Source organism: Sciurus vulgaris (genome assembly GCF_902686455.1).
Source record: "Sciurus vulgaris genome assembly, chromosome: 1".
Taxonomy (NCBI): domain Eukaryota; kingdom Metazoa; phylum Chordata; class Mammalia; order Rodentia; family Sciuridae; genus Sciurus; species Sciurus vulgaris.
Window position 1 is genome coordinate 72,925,729 of NC_136461.1, and position 14,357 is coordinate 72,940,085.

Genomic DNA, 14,357 nt, shown 5'->3' on the forward strand with positions numbered 1-14,357 from the left:
GAATCCGATTCCTGGTTAAGGGAGAGAGAGGAGCCATGTAAGCTCAGGTTTCAAGCTTAGAAGACTGGGTAGAAAAGTAACATTTGGCTGAGAGAAGGTGGAAGATATTTGTGTTAGGTAGGAGTTCGGGGACACTAAGATGGCAGAGATAGGGTATTAGAAAGAAATGCTGGAGAACAAGACAATAAGTTCCATTTCCATGACAACTCCCACCACAGGTCCAGTATTTTAAAATGACTAATGGGGGTAAATTGGGAAGTATTCTAATTAGATTTTCTAAAGTAGCCAATGGGGGAAAATTGGACAATATTCTAATCAGGTATCATAAGGTAACCAATGGGAGCACATGGAAGAAGGTCTTTAATCAGGTCTGCACAGGGAAGAGAACTCCTCACAGCTCAGCATATAAGACGCTAATTTCCAGAGATTGAGGCTTGAGCCTCTGTCTTTGTCTCTTTCTCTCTGCCCACTCTATCTAATGGAGAGCTATCTTCACCTTCAATATCTCTGTGCTTTGCCTGTTACTTATGTTTCTCTTTCTGAAGTCTTTCTTCAGGACACCAAGGACCTGGACCCCAACTGGACATCCTGACCATAACATTTGGAGTGGGGGTAAGAGTTTATTTTAATATACAATACATTTTGTTTGGGTGCTAGTGAGACTTCTAGGTTAAAACTACAAGACGACATTTAACAGAGGTTGAGAGGAAAAGAGATCTGTAGGTGGCTTCAAAGATTTATAAGAATGAGAAAGAGCAAGGACAAAATCATGGAAACCACTCACATTCAGAGGTAGAAGGAAAAGGGTGATGGTTGAAGGAGAGAAAAAAGTGTTCAGAGGGAGAGGAGGTCAACCAAGGAAGAGAGAGGACAGAAACCAAGGAAGGAGGGTGTAGTTAACTGCATCCAATGCTGGCAGAAAGATAACAAGAAGGAACTTCAACATAGTATTTAAGGAGACAGAAGTCAGATTTCAAGATACTAAGTAATAAGTTGAACAGTGATGAAGTAAAATTAAGAAATATTTCATATTGATAATTTTTAGATAATTTTGGAGTGAAGAAGAAAGACAGGATAATGACACTATTCCATATTTATATCCCACTTTAGAATAACAGAACACTTTCCGAACATGATCTCATTCGATGATATCTCAAGGGGGTAGTCCTGTAGGTGGATAAATGGAGTAAGATGCAGTGGAGGGTGAAAACAGAAGATGAAGTAATGGGTGGAGTAAGTTTCCTAAGGAGGTAGAAGAGAGAAGAATTTAACGTAGGAAAGAGTAGGAATCCATCTAACTTAGAAAAAGTGAGCTCATAAAAGGAAGGAACAGTCTGAGGTAAAAACAGTTTAGAAAGATTCAGGACCAAAGACCTGAAACTAATCAAGGTAACCTTGAAGTTACGGGCCAAACTCACAGGAGAAATGTGAAGCAAGTGGAAAATGACGATGTTGGCATCTTTAGAGTCAAGACACTGACTTGCCACCCAGTCACTAGCTTTCTAGATCTCTATCCCAGGGTAATGATCCTCCCCCTAAGGTAATGGTGAGTGGCTATTGATCCAGTGGAGACAAGAGCAAACAGTTCAATGTATTAAATAACCCAAGCAAAGACATTAAGAAAAGCTCATGCACTGTACAATCCAATTTATAAGTCCGCTCTTTGTTCCCACTCCCACCCCACGCTTCAGGAAGACAGAGTATTAAGCAATCTGTTAGAAAAATACTTCCCAACAGGACAAGACATCCTGTAACTATTCAGATCACAGAGATGTCAGTCTGTGGTCCAGTTTCTTTGAAGAGTTCTGCTTTCTCTAAGATATTGCCTAAGCATCACAACTTTCTTCTTTAAAAAGTAGGCATAGTAAGAAAAATTTAAGTATTCAGTCGATAAGGTAACACATTTGGGAAGCTGAAGTATGATAGGTTTTGCTTCTTGGCCGAGCAGTGCACAAACATGTCCTCTCAGGCCTCAAGGTATTTCAGTTGGATATTTTGAAATTCTAGGGTCTTGGCTCTTTGAATCAATTCTACCTTTTAAATTAATTAATTTAATTTCTCTATTACATCTTCTTTTTTTTTTTTTTTTTTTGGCACTGGGAATTGAACCCAGTGCCTTTTAACCTCTGAGCAACATCCCCAGTCCCCTCTTTTTAAATACTTTATTTAGAAACAAGGTCTTGCTGAGTTGCCTAGGGCCTCACTAAGTTGTCAAGACTGGCTTTGAACTTGGTCTCCTCCTTCCTCAGCCTACTGAGCTGCTGGAATTACAGGCCTGTGCCACGGCACCCAGTTTTCTATTACGTCTTACAGAAAGTAAATGTTGCTATTTTTGCTTGCTCATTATAGCTCTATCTAGCCTCATGACAAAGATGACATGTGCACTTAATTGGCCCAATCTCAGAGTAGTCCTAAAAGTGTTCTTGCCACTGAATCTAGACATCCATGGGATCACCTTCCCACATCCTGTGTTTGGTTGATATCTGCCAGCAAGCTCTCCCTTTTGTGTAAGCAACTTGAGATTCTGTCATTTGCAACTCACGCTGGCCCAAATGTACATGGAGTGCCTTTTAATTACTAGGTACTTAATAATATACCTGCATATTGATCACCTGGTTGATTCGATGTCAGTTCTTATGTAAATTTTTTTCTGCACTTGTGTCTCACACTCTTACTGGCAAAAAGACTTGGTTAAAACTAAGGTTAAAATTTACCTGTAATAACTGGGTGCCATGCATGATCCCCCACCCTGAAACTGGCCTAAGTATTCTGTGTTTCCCAGTTTATAAAACACAGCCAATAAAAATAGCAGCTACTTATTTAACATCTACTATATTCCAGGCACTAGTCTAATATTCAACATATATTATTTTAATTCTTACAGCAACTTTGTGTTACTTTGTGTGTGGAATGATCCCATTTTAGAGCTGAGTAAACTGAAATGCAAATGAAGTTAAATGAGGTGACCAAGATCATATAGCTCGACTGGCAGAATTCAGATTCATAGCCATGTTTGTCTGAGTCTGTGCTTTTTCCAGTGTTCTTTGATGTCCTATTTCTTCAAAAGTTTGTGTGTGTGTAACAAGATAATACAGGTGGAAGTGATCTATTATAGAAAATATTCCAAAATCATTCTCTAATTGACAACAAAAAATGTGAAATTGGACTCAAATATTTACAAGATTTAAGTTAAGAGGAACAATCTGACTACCCTAATTATGGTATTAGAAACAGTAATTGAAAAAAAATAAATGCCGAATCTCATCTAAATGAGACATTTTATGAAGAGGGAAAGTGCAGCCAAGATTCGGTTCCATTTCTGAATCCTCAATAAAACTCAAATGACATTAAGTAAGATTTGCTCAGTTTGGGAAAACCATATTGCCTTCTCATCTTCCTCATTGGACCATTACTACCCAGGATCCCAGATTTCCTTTGTGACCTTATTGGTAAGTGGCTCTTATAAAATATGAACATTTTGATTTACTAATCTGGACGGCAGTATCAGTGGTGTTTGAGGCAATCATATGTAGTTACACTGTCTATGCAGTATTATATATAATTTTTTATAAGTTTGTATAAGGTTAACTGAAACTTACACAAAGTAAACTTAACTCTTATATAAGTTTAACTGAAAGGACAAGACCAGTTTATGTGTTAAATGATATTTTATAATAAAATTTTTATGTCCTTCAACCTATAACTGGTCCAATTTTAGAAAACCAACTGTATGAAATATATCTATAACTATATATGTGTGTACACACACACACACACACACACACACACACACACACACACACAGACATAATGTCTGTTTTATTCATTAGACTCTAGGACTGAGTACTTTGGGTACACAAACTGTGTCCTAATCATCTTCTTACCCCAGACTCTAGTATAGTAAAATTTACTATATAGTCCTTTGGGTTGCACAGTGACTTTTGTGGCACCTGGGAACTTTTGTCTTCAAGGGCCCTTTTCTCCATTAAAAATATTAAAAATTGCATTTTATGACCATATAAATATAATTATAAATATATTAACGTTGTATACTCATTCCTCTGTATCCATGGGTTCTGCTTCCATGGATTCCACCAACTGTGGATCAAAATTACTTTTTTAAAAAAATACATCTGTACTGACCATGTACAGACATTTTTCTTGTTCTTATTCCATAAACAATACAGCATAAGAATTATTTACACAGCATCATGTTAGGTATTATAAGTAATCTAAAGATGATTTAACATGCAAAAGAGAATGTACATAGATTATACACAAATCCTATGTCATTTCATATAAGAGACTTGAGCATCTGTGGATTTTGAGATCCAGGGGGAATCCTGGAACCAATCCCCCAAGGATAACAAGAGATGACTGTTTCTGAACATTTTCTTTGACCCCAAATTTAATTTTTTCTTATGATTTTAAAAGAAACTAAAACACTTTCATATGTGTACTGTGAACCCCTGAGGCTATACCTACCTTCCTCATCTTCTTAGTCCTTTTTCTGTTATAACAGAATACCACAAGCTCGATAATTTATAAAGATTAGAAGATAACAGCATTAATCTGTTCATAAGAGCAGAGCCTTTATGAATAATCACCTCCTAAAAGTCCCAGTTCTTAAGACTATTACAATGACAATTGAGTTTCAACATGCATTTTGGAGGGAACATTCAAACCACAGTTCCGTTTTGAATTATGGATGAGTCAATCCTGATATGTGTTAAATATATTTTTACTGAGTGAGTGAAATTAATAAATGACTTAAAGTTAACATTTACCTAGTAATTGTGATTCTTAGAGCTTCTATTCTGGAGTAACATTCTGCTTAAAATATTTTTCAAAAAAACCTAATTAATAAAATCATCACAAATATTAATATTTTTTTAATCTGAAGCCAACTATTGAAATGTAATAATGTAAACAAAATTAAAACTCAACAGCAAGGTAGAAGAAGGCTGTCAGCGTGGCAAAATAAATATTTTAAAATAATATCAGAGGTTGCTGTAATATTGAACAAATATAACACACCTTTTAAATAGTGAAATCCAAATATTTTCTTTTTAAAATTCTGACATTCCAAGAGAGTAAGTTCATAAGGTAGATACTTTAAGAATGTGAATTTATACTTGGAGCCACATGGTTATTGACCATAATTTAGTTAAATACGTGCCCGGATTACTAAACCTGTCGCCCTTCATGACATTGATTTTGGAACTTGGCATTTCTTCACTGTTTCCAGAAATATCTTTTTTAAATGGGCAATTGATTGATGAAATCTTAGATAAGAATAAATGCTAGCACATATAATCAATTAAAATTTTGTCATTTTATAAGAAAGGTTTATTGGCTAACTATGCTTTTCTTCTAGTAATTCAAAATGTAGTGTTTAATTTACAGAATGAAATTCAGAAGCCAATGACTTAATTCATAGTTTGGTGAAACTGATTATCAAAATTATGTTTGGGAGGCAACCAATTTCACATCCATAGATCTAAAATGTAGAGGGTGACATCTGAGCAGTTTTCCCACTTTTGAATATATTCAACCATGTTCACCATATAAGGAAGCATCTTTGCATTGTCTAGAGTTAAGTATAGATTAGTCTCTGGCTCATAATTCAGATTTATCCTTCCAAAAGGATATCATACATATAAAGTAGAGCCAATATTTATGCGATGGGCATTTACCAGAATAGCTTTTAAAGGCTACATAATAAAATTGCATTAAAGCTGCCTAAATTAATTAACCATAGATTCTGGGTTCAGCTAATGGATTCTGCTTCTCCAGAGAGTGTCCTCTTTTTAAATTTTTTTTTTTTTTTAACTTTTGTAGTTGTCAATGGACCTTTATTTTATTTATTTATATGCAGTGCTAAGAATCGAACCTAGTTCCTCACACATGGTAGGCAAAGTGCTACAACCCCAGCCCTCCCTCTTCTAATAATTAAAAAAAAAAAAAAAAAGGAAAAAAACTCATGTTTTTCCTCCTCTTTTTCACAACATCTAACCACCTGACCAAGAGTGGGTAGGAGGGAGGCTCCCCACGCTTCCTGTGAGGCTGCAGGTCATCAAGTGACCACACTCTCGCTTCTCCTCTCTAAGGGCAAAGCAGCTGACACATCCTGCTGCCCTTTGAAACAGGAAACCAGTGTAGAGTTTCAGACTTATCTCCTGTGTTACATTACCAGATGGGTCAACTTTGCCAGACCTTTGTAAATGCCTTTTATAGTTGGAGGAGATGAAGGAAGGCTACATCTGAGGGGCTGGTGAACAGGAGGGCATTTGTGTTTGGGAGGGGGCCCGCCCAGGTTTGGCTATCTGCCATCTGTTGGATGGTTCTGGAGAAGAAACAAGGACGGAGGAAGAAGAGGACAAACAAGGACATTTGGTTCATGTCATGTGGGTAGGTAGAATCACGTGCCAGTGCCCAGTTGAACAATTAAGGAATACTGTGAGGTTGCTAGCTATCCAAAGGCACATAATGAGAAGTCCCTAAGATCTAGGCTGTGGACTCACAAATTGGGTATTCAACTTGCTTTTCAGTGAAAGAAGCCCCCTGTTTTCCATTCCCTTACGATGTTCATGTCTTGCTTTGGCCACCTTTCTAGCAGTTCCAGCAGAGGGCAGGCAGGAGAAAGGAGCCACACATAGCTGCAGAGTTTGAGTCTTCTCAGCATGTTTAGGCAAATTTTCTGGACTCCTTAGAGTAAAAACAAGGTCTTTCGATTTATCCCCCTATCCCCGTATATGTGTTTCTAATGTGTTTCTAATTCTGAGGGTCTTCTCTGTCAAGGAATTTACAATCTGGTTTGGGAAAGCAAATTAAAACATGAAATAATGAGAAAGCCATGTTATAAAGCCACCCCAATTATCACATGAAGCTGAAAGTCTTAAGAAAAGGAAAAGAGGACTTTGCATGCTGGAGTTGGTGAAGGCATTTGTAGATTAAAAGTACAGTCTGTCTCCAGATCCTCAGGTTATGCATGCTTGGTTTCAATCAACTGCAGATCAGAAATATTTGGAAAAAAATATTGTATTTGTTCTGAACATGTACAGACTTTTTTGTCATTATTCCCTAAACAATGCAGTATGACAGCTATTTACATAGCACTTACATTGTATTAGGTATTATAAATAAACTGGTGATGATTTAAAGTGTGGGGGAGGATGTGTCTGGGTTACAGGCAAATCCTGTGCCACTTTATATAAGGGACTTGAGGATCCTCGAACTGTGGTATCCAAGGGGTGAGCTGGAACTAATCCCTAGAGAATTTCAAGGGACAGCTATAGCAAATTGAAGTGAATAATTAGTGCAGGGAAGTGAGACTCAATGTATGGTCAAATGTAATTTTTTGAAAATTCCCTGAGCAGGCCTGAGTGGCAGACTCACAAAGAAAATTTGAAAGCATCCTGTTAGATTTTGGTTTCTGTAGGAAGGGTCTCATGAGATACCAGTACCATCTTTGTGGCAATCAGCCAGAATGAATGGGCTGGGAAATTCAAGATTAGTTGCCATTTCAGGGGAAAATTATTCAGTATCTCTCCATATCATTCATTAAGGTTTGTGTGACAATGTCATGAGCAATTCACTACTGGGAGGTCTTCATCAGATAAACAGGGCTGCAAAATTCATGGCCAAGGAATGCAGGCTGGAGAGGCACTCCCAGCCCCAGCTGCTACCTGCACACCCAGGCTGGCTGGGAACCAAAGAGACATGCTGAAACCAGGAGCCCCAGCGACGAATGGCAATGTTACAGCGCTTAATCCTGAAATGAAAAGTAATTGCTTCTGGCTTAAAGAATAAAGAAAAAACAAGATCAGCCTTGGCTGAATTACATTTTTCTTTCTTTTTTTTTTTTTTTTTTTCCAAAAACATCCATGCCTAACACCAGGTTCTGAAACCTGCTTGGTATTTGAAAATGTGAGGAAATGAATGTTTTCTGTCAATATAATTTAAATCCATCCAGAAGTACTGATATATAAGAACACTTGAATGCAAGTACATTTTGATTAACATGATTAAATCAAATGTGTTTACTTTTAACTATAAGGGATGACATCTCAAAGGTAACTTACCTGAACATAATTTTAGAAGGTCTGTCTTGAAAATAGCTCTTGGTTTATATTTTGAAGCATTTCCTATTGAAAAGTCTGAGCCGAAGCTACCAGAATTCTCTTTCTGTAAAGAGGAAACTGAAACAGAAATATGGAGGAAGGGGGAGGGGGAAAGCATTTCTATACTGCTAATATATTCCTGTGATGGATTGTCTCCTCTACAGAAAAAGAGAATTCATAAAAATGCATAAAAGAACAGCTGCCAATTCAAAGTATTATTAGAAGATTTTAAGCATGTCTTTAGCTCACAATCAAATAAGTAATATTTATGTTTTTACTTGCTTGCTTCTCAAGGGGCTACCGAATGGCGGATATCAGGAGATGTTCTGTAGGGAATCTCCATTTTCCTTGAGAGCATGGGAGTAGTGATACTGAGCAGAAACAGCAAGAAAACAAAACAAATCTTGCCTTTCGAGTTCTGATTTTTAAATTATATGCATTAATTTAAAATATTTGCAATGCACTCACAATGATATAGAGGGAACTAATTAAAATATGTCTTGTCTCCTAGAACTGAAGCTGCTTCGTTGAACCATACCAAATTGTTTACACAAATAGCAATTTCATGTGGTTTAACCTAACACCATAAACCCTCACAGGAATATCATTAATCAAGACTAACCAGTGAGAAATAAAAAGCCATCTTGTTTTCCAACCATATTCTACACAAACACTAATATTATAAAACTAATATATATCTTCTTGCAGATGTTAACACTGAGGACATTCTACATAAAAAGAGCAAAGTCTATTTACAGATCTTGCTCACAGCTTGAGTTTCTGCTTCATTAATTCAAATCAGAAAAAAATAGTTCTTATATCAGAAGTGTTTTGGATACCACCAGGATGATTTAACCTAAGAGGAGAGTACCGTGACTCTGGCATCTGTGTGGGCTTCTCACAAGTTTAGGCCTGTGAATAGCTGGAAGGCCATCCAGACCCAATAGCTTGACACAGCAGTCACAAACATGAGACAGAATTAGAATGAAAGGTGTCACACAGCCCAGGAGGTAAAGAAACACTGTCATAGACAGCTCTAAGAATGCAAAGAATGACTATGAGTTGTGATCTTTATTGGGATAAAACACGCAGTGTTTCCAAAGAAATACTATGAAACTTAGTAATGCTTTAAAGATTAAAAAGAAAAAAATAAATAGAACAGTGCTTATATATCAGTGCTTTACCACTCTATGCCAAGAAAGGGTACTATTAAGATGGCCCCAATTTTCTTTTTCACACAGAGCATGATTTAGATGTTAACAAGGTTTCTAATCTCATTATAAAAAAATTCTGAGATATGCTTTCTGTTCTTATAGAATTCAAGAATATCTAAACTAAATACAGATTTATACTATCATGTAGACATATATTTTAATTGAGATACATGGTCATTGCAAACAGATGATTGGACAGTACATATTTAAATGCAGTTTCAACTCAAATGTGGTATTTGCAGGTTTAAGGCAATCTCCATTTTCTACATGAAATATAAGATCTCAAAATAGAATGTAATTACAAAAATATAATCCCTCATGTAATATATTATTAAATCATCATTGGGTACATGACCTTGAGAGGAACAAATTTCTTTCTGCCCTCAGAGGTTTTAAGTAAAGATTCATTCTTTAGTACTTGCATTTTGCTTTCTGGAACTAGAACAAGAATTACTGACAATTCAAATGGAATCATCAGCATCTCCCTGGATGAACTAACTTCCAAGTGTCTTACAACTCACTTTGTAAAAAGAAATATATCTCTTCAAGTTATACTTCACAAACAAAAGGGATGCTTAATGAAAATTTTAGAAAACAGACTTAGCCTGGTCTCATTCTCCCCAGACCCTGGCCAGTATTTTCCCTCTCTAGCATCCTGCTTGCCTCTTTCTTCAGTGTGAACTTTAAAGACACTCTAAGGAATAGCCATCAGGACAGTAGCACTGACTTCACTGAAGGATTTCCTCACTGCAGATTAGCAACATTAAGGATTTTACATACTATGCTTGGGAAATACAGTAATCAGATAGTAATTAAAGGAAGTTTTCAGAATTGTTCCTACATCAATTTTCTTTAATTTTTAAAAAATATCAGTTGAATATTTAAAGCAAAAATAAATAAAATAAAATTTACTGTGACACTTCTAACATACACAGAAATATAACAGTAGTACATGCTTTTGGACAAGTACTGGTCAAGTTTGGGAACAAGAAGTACATTTTTTGAAGTTTTTTTATACTACACGTTTTGTGATGTTCTGTGAAGTCATAGTAGATTCTGCTATGTTAAGGATGTGTCTTTCAATTCCTATGTCAGCCATTAAAAAATAAAATGGAAGTGTAGTTTTAAGCCAGTAGTAGAAATAAAATGTCATATGTAAAAATTCTCAACAAGTCAAAAGAAGAAAGAAAAGGAGAAAAAAGGAACAACAACAAAACCCCAAAATCAAAAAAATCAGATAGGACAAAACAAATAGAGAAGAGAAAACAAATAGCAACATGGTAGATATAAACCCAACTTCAAAATTATATAAAATGTAATTGGACTAAATATTTCAATTAAAAAGCAGAGATTATGAAATTGAGTAAAAAGACAAGAAACAAATCTATACAGTTTACATAGTGCTTGATGTACAAAGTACGATTGCAAAGGTTAAAAGTAACAAGTTAGAAATGAGTGTTACAAAGTGATATATTTTCTTTCTATTCTGTTGATCTATTTGTCTTTTTATTTTTTTATATTTTTTACCAAAACCACAAGCTTCAGTATTATGGCTTGCATTTAATAAGATTCCCAGGTGATTTCATATGCATATTAAAACTTGAGAAACATTGGCAGATAACCCTTTTAAGGTATTTGGCAATGATAAAAGAAACTATTTCTTGAATGCTTACCACTGAGAGAGGAATATCCAGTGTTAGAATCCTACGTGGCTCATGATGAAATCACGAATGGACTAGATCCCAGTTTTCCTGACTTTCAGAGTATTGCAAGGTCTACCAAGAACTCAGCTGTGCATCTAATTCTTACTCATTAAATAATGACTATGGAAAAAAGTAATTTCTGTTTACCCACATTTACCACTTCCAGCCATACTAATTTTTCATGTCTATCTAAGTTTCTGTCTGGTATCACTTCCTCCAGCCTGAAGAACCTATTTCAACTTGTCTTATGATACATATGTATCACTGACAAATTTTCTCAACTTTGATATGACCAAGTTTCTCTCTTATCTCTTTCTTTTCATCCCTTCACTCTCCCTTTCCTTCCTTCTTGTTTTATTTCCCCACTTCATTAAAAAAAAAAAAAAAGTTTCACTCAGTTTCTCTTTCCAGGTTAACAGGTTTTATTTCTTTCAGCCTGGGAAGATGTCCTCTATTATCTTCTAGCTTGTTGAGAAGTCACCATTACTAGAATCTTGTGCGGAATGGGTTATTTTTCTGTGACTTTTTTTTTTTAAAGACTTTTTTCTCCCTTCCTTTCCTTTTTTGGTACTAGGGATCAGACCCAGTGGCACTTAACGACTGAACCTCATTCTTGGTCCTTTAAAAAAAAAGGAAATTTTATTTAGAGACAGGGTCTTCCTGAGTGGCTTAGTGCCTTGCTAAGTAGCTGAGGCTAGCTTCAAACTCAAAATCTTCTTTCCTCTACCTCCCTGCTGGGATTACAGGTGTGCACGACTACAGCTAGCTGACTTTTCTTTTTGATCCTTTATTTTCAGAAATTTTACTACAATAGCCTAGCAGTGGTTTCTGTTGCTATTATTGTTTCATTTTGTTTTTATCTTGTTTGGGGTTCACTGATTTATTCTTAGATTTGTGGATTAATATTTTTCAACAAATTTGGATTTTTTTCAGCTATTATTTCTTCAGACATTCTTTCTGCCCCAGTCTTTCTCCTCTTGCTGGAACTCCAGTTTCATAAATGTTACACCACCTCATACTATCCCATCAATCAACAATGCTCTGTTCTTTTTTCTCCAGCTTTTTTCTATGATTCAGCTCAGATAGTTTATATTGCCCTTCTTCAAATTCAGTGATTTTTTTTCTTCTGTAGCATCCAATTTGTTGTTAAGTCCATCTAATGATTACTTTTCTTCATTCCATGTATAGAATATTTTGATTCTAGACTTTCCAGTTGGTTTTATTTATATCTCCACTTTTTTTTAGTGAAATATTCCCTCTTTTTCTTGAGCCCATATTTTCTTTTAAAACTTTAAACATTTTATAGAAGATGTTTTTAAAATTACGATTATTAACATATACATAATTGTTACATGATGATATAACAATGAATTGATGTATTCACTGTGATATTTCCATACACATGTGTTGTGCATTGATTGTGTCTAACTACCTTTCTCCTCCCCTCTCCTTACTCCCCTCCCTCTTCCCATCTTGAAAGCCCCTTCCCATTTCTATAACAGCTTTAAAACAAGCCCTTGCTTGCTAATTCCAACATCTCTGTCATGCTTGGCTATGTGTTGATTGAATTCTAAAAATCTGTTGTAGTTGCATTTCTTCACATATATAGCAACTTTAAAATTGTATGCTGAACATTAAATGCTATATTATTGGGTTTGGATTTAAAGAGTGTCAAAGGGTTGGGGATGTAGTTCAGTAGTAGAGCACTTGCCTAGCCCGCCCTAGGTTCAATCCACAGAACCCCAAAAAGGAAAAGAAAGAAAGAAAGAAAGAAAGAAAGAAAGAAAGAAAGAAAGAAAGAAAGAAAGAAAGAAAGAAAGAAAGAAAGAGAAGAAAAGAAAAGAAAAGAAAAGAAAAGAAAAGAAAAGAAAAAAGAGTGTCGAATTTTGTTAATTTCCTGGTGGGGCAACTTGGTCTTTACAAGGCTGTTTTAAAGCTCTAAGGTTCTATTTGGATAAGACATGATCCTAGGGTTAGAGTAGCTCTACTTCTAAGGTATGGCCTGTCTTGTGTCTTCACTACAAACCCCAGGGAATCACCATGATCTCAGAATGCCCACACCATTTCTGTGCAGCTTTGGAATCTCCATTCAGCTTGCAGATCCCTCGTAGTAGTTTTCCTGTAGGTTTTTTGTAGTCCCACCCAGATAACAAGCAGTTTAATATTCAGCCAAAGGCTTAACAGTGGCCTGCGTGCACTTCGGGACCTCCTTCTCTGTGCAGTTCTTTCCTCCTCCTTACCCTGGCCTATAAATTCCAACCACTCAACAGCCCTGAGTTCTGATCTGTACCTCCTCAGCTCAGCCAGGCAACTGTTATCAACTGGGGCTCTACTTTCCTGTGCCTCCAGGAAGAAAGACAGGGTGACCCAGGGTTCTTCTCACATGCTTTCCTTTTCTCAGGGATCAAAGTCCAGCACCGTCTGATGTCCGGTGACTGAAAACAGTTGCTTTATACGCTTTGTCCAATTTTACGGCTGTTTATGGCAAGAGGACTATACTTGTAACTTCATCACAACCAGAAGTCCTTCGTCTTGGATACTTTAGATCATGTCTCCTGTTTAAAACTTTCCCTCATTTAACTTCAAAATCTCTTAGATTTTATCCTAAATTTCTCATTATTCCTTCTCTACCTCTTCCTTCTTTTAATTCTATTGGATATATTTGCTTCATAAAAGTCCAATACTTTTTGTCTTTGGTCAATAGTCTCCTTTCTGGTCATTCATTTACAAACCTATAACTCCAGGCCAGATCTACTTTCCAAACCCCAGGTCATAATTCCAGATGTCTACTGAAACTGTGTACCCATGGTCATTAACCCAACACACCTGGTATGTTGAAAGTCAGCACATTTCTTTCCTTCAAAATTCACTTTTGTTCCTAACTTTGATTCTCTCCACCCCCACCCCCACCTCGTAATGGCATTTGGCCCTGGGACCAAATTTACAGTCATTTTGGTTCCCTAATCTCTGGTTCCACCCACAGTTATTTGCTGAGCCCTGTTGATTCTATCTTTAGAGTGTATCATGCCTTGGTTCCTTTTCTCTAACTCTCTGAACCTCCCCTACTTTGGATCTTTACTATTTCTAGGCTAAACAAATTCCGAGTCTCTTTGATAAACAGCCAGTCTTTATCTCACCCCAGACAACACTTCCTACAAACCACCTCCATGGTGCATGAGCTCCTGCAGCTCAGGGATTTTTGTCTGTTTTGTTAATTACTGTATCTAGAACCCAGAACACTGCCTAGCACACAGCAGGCACTCAAACAGGTTGTTGAATGAAAAATTCTTTGATTCAATTTTTTAAAAGTCCATTTT

The 14,357-nt window shown here is 36.3% G+C and overlaps 1 protein-coding gene across 3 annotated transcripts in view; it reads right to left on the reverse strand.

Moving 5' to 3' along the window:
* Positions 1 to 14,357, reverse strand: part of LOC306661163 (uncharacterized protein) — a 102,242-nt gene that overhangs the window by 13,514 nt on the left and 74,371 nt on the right. The window lies entirely within an intron of this gene.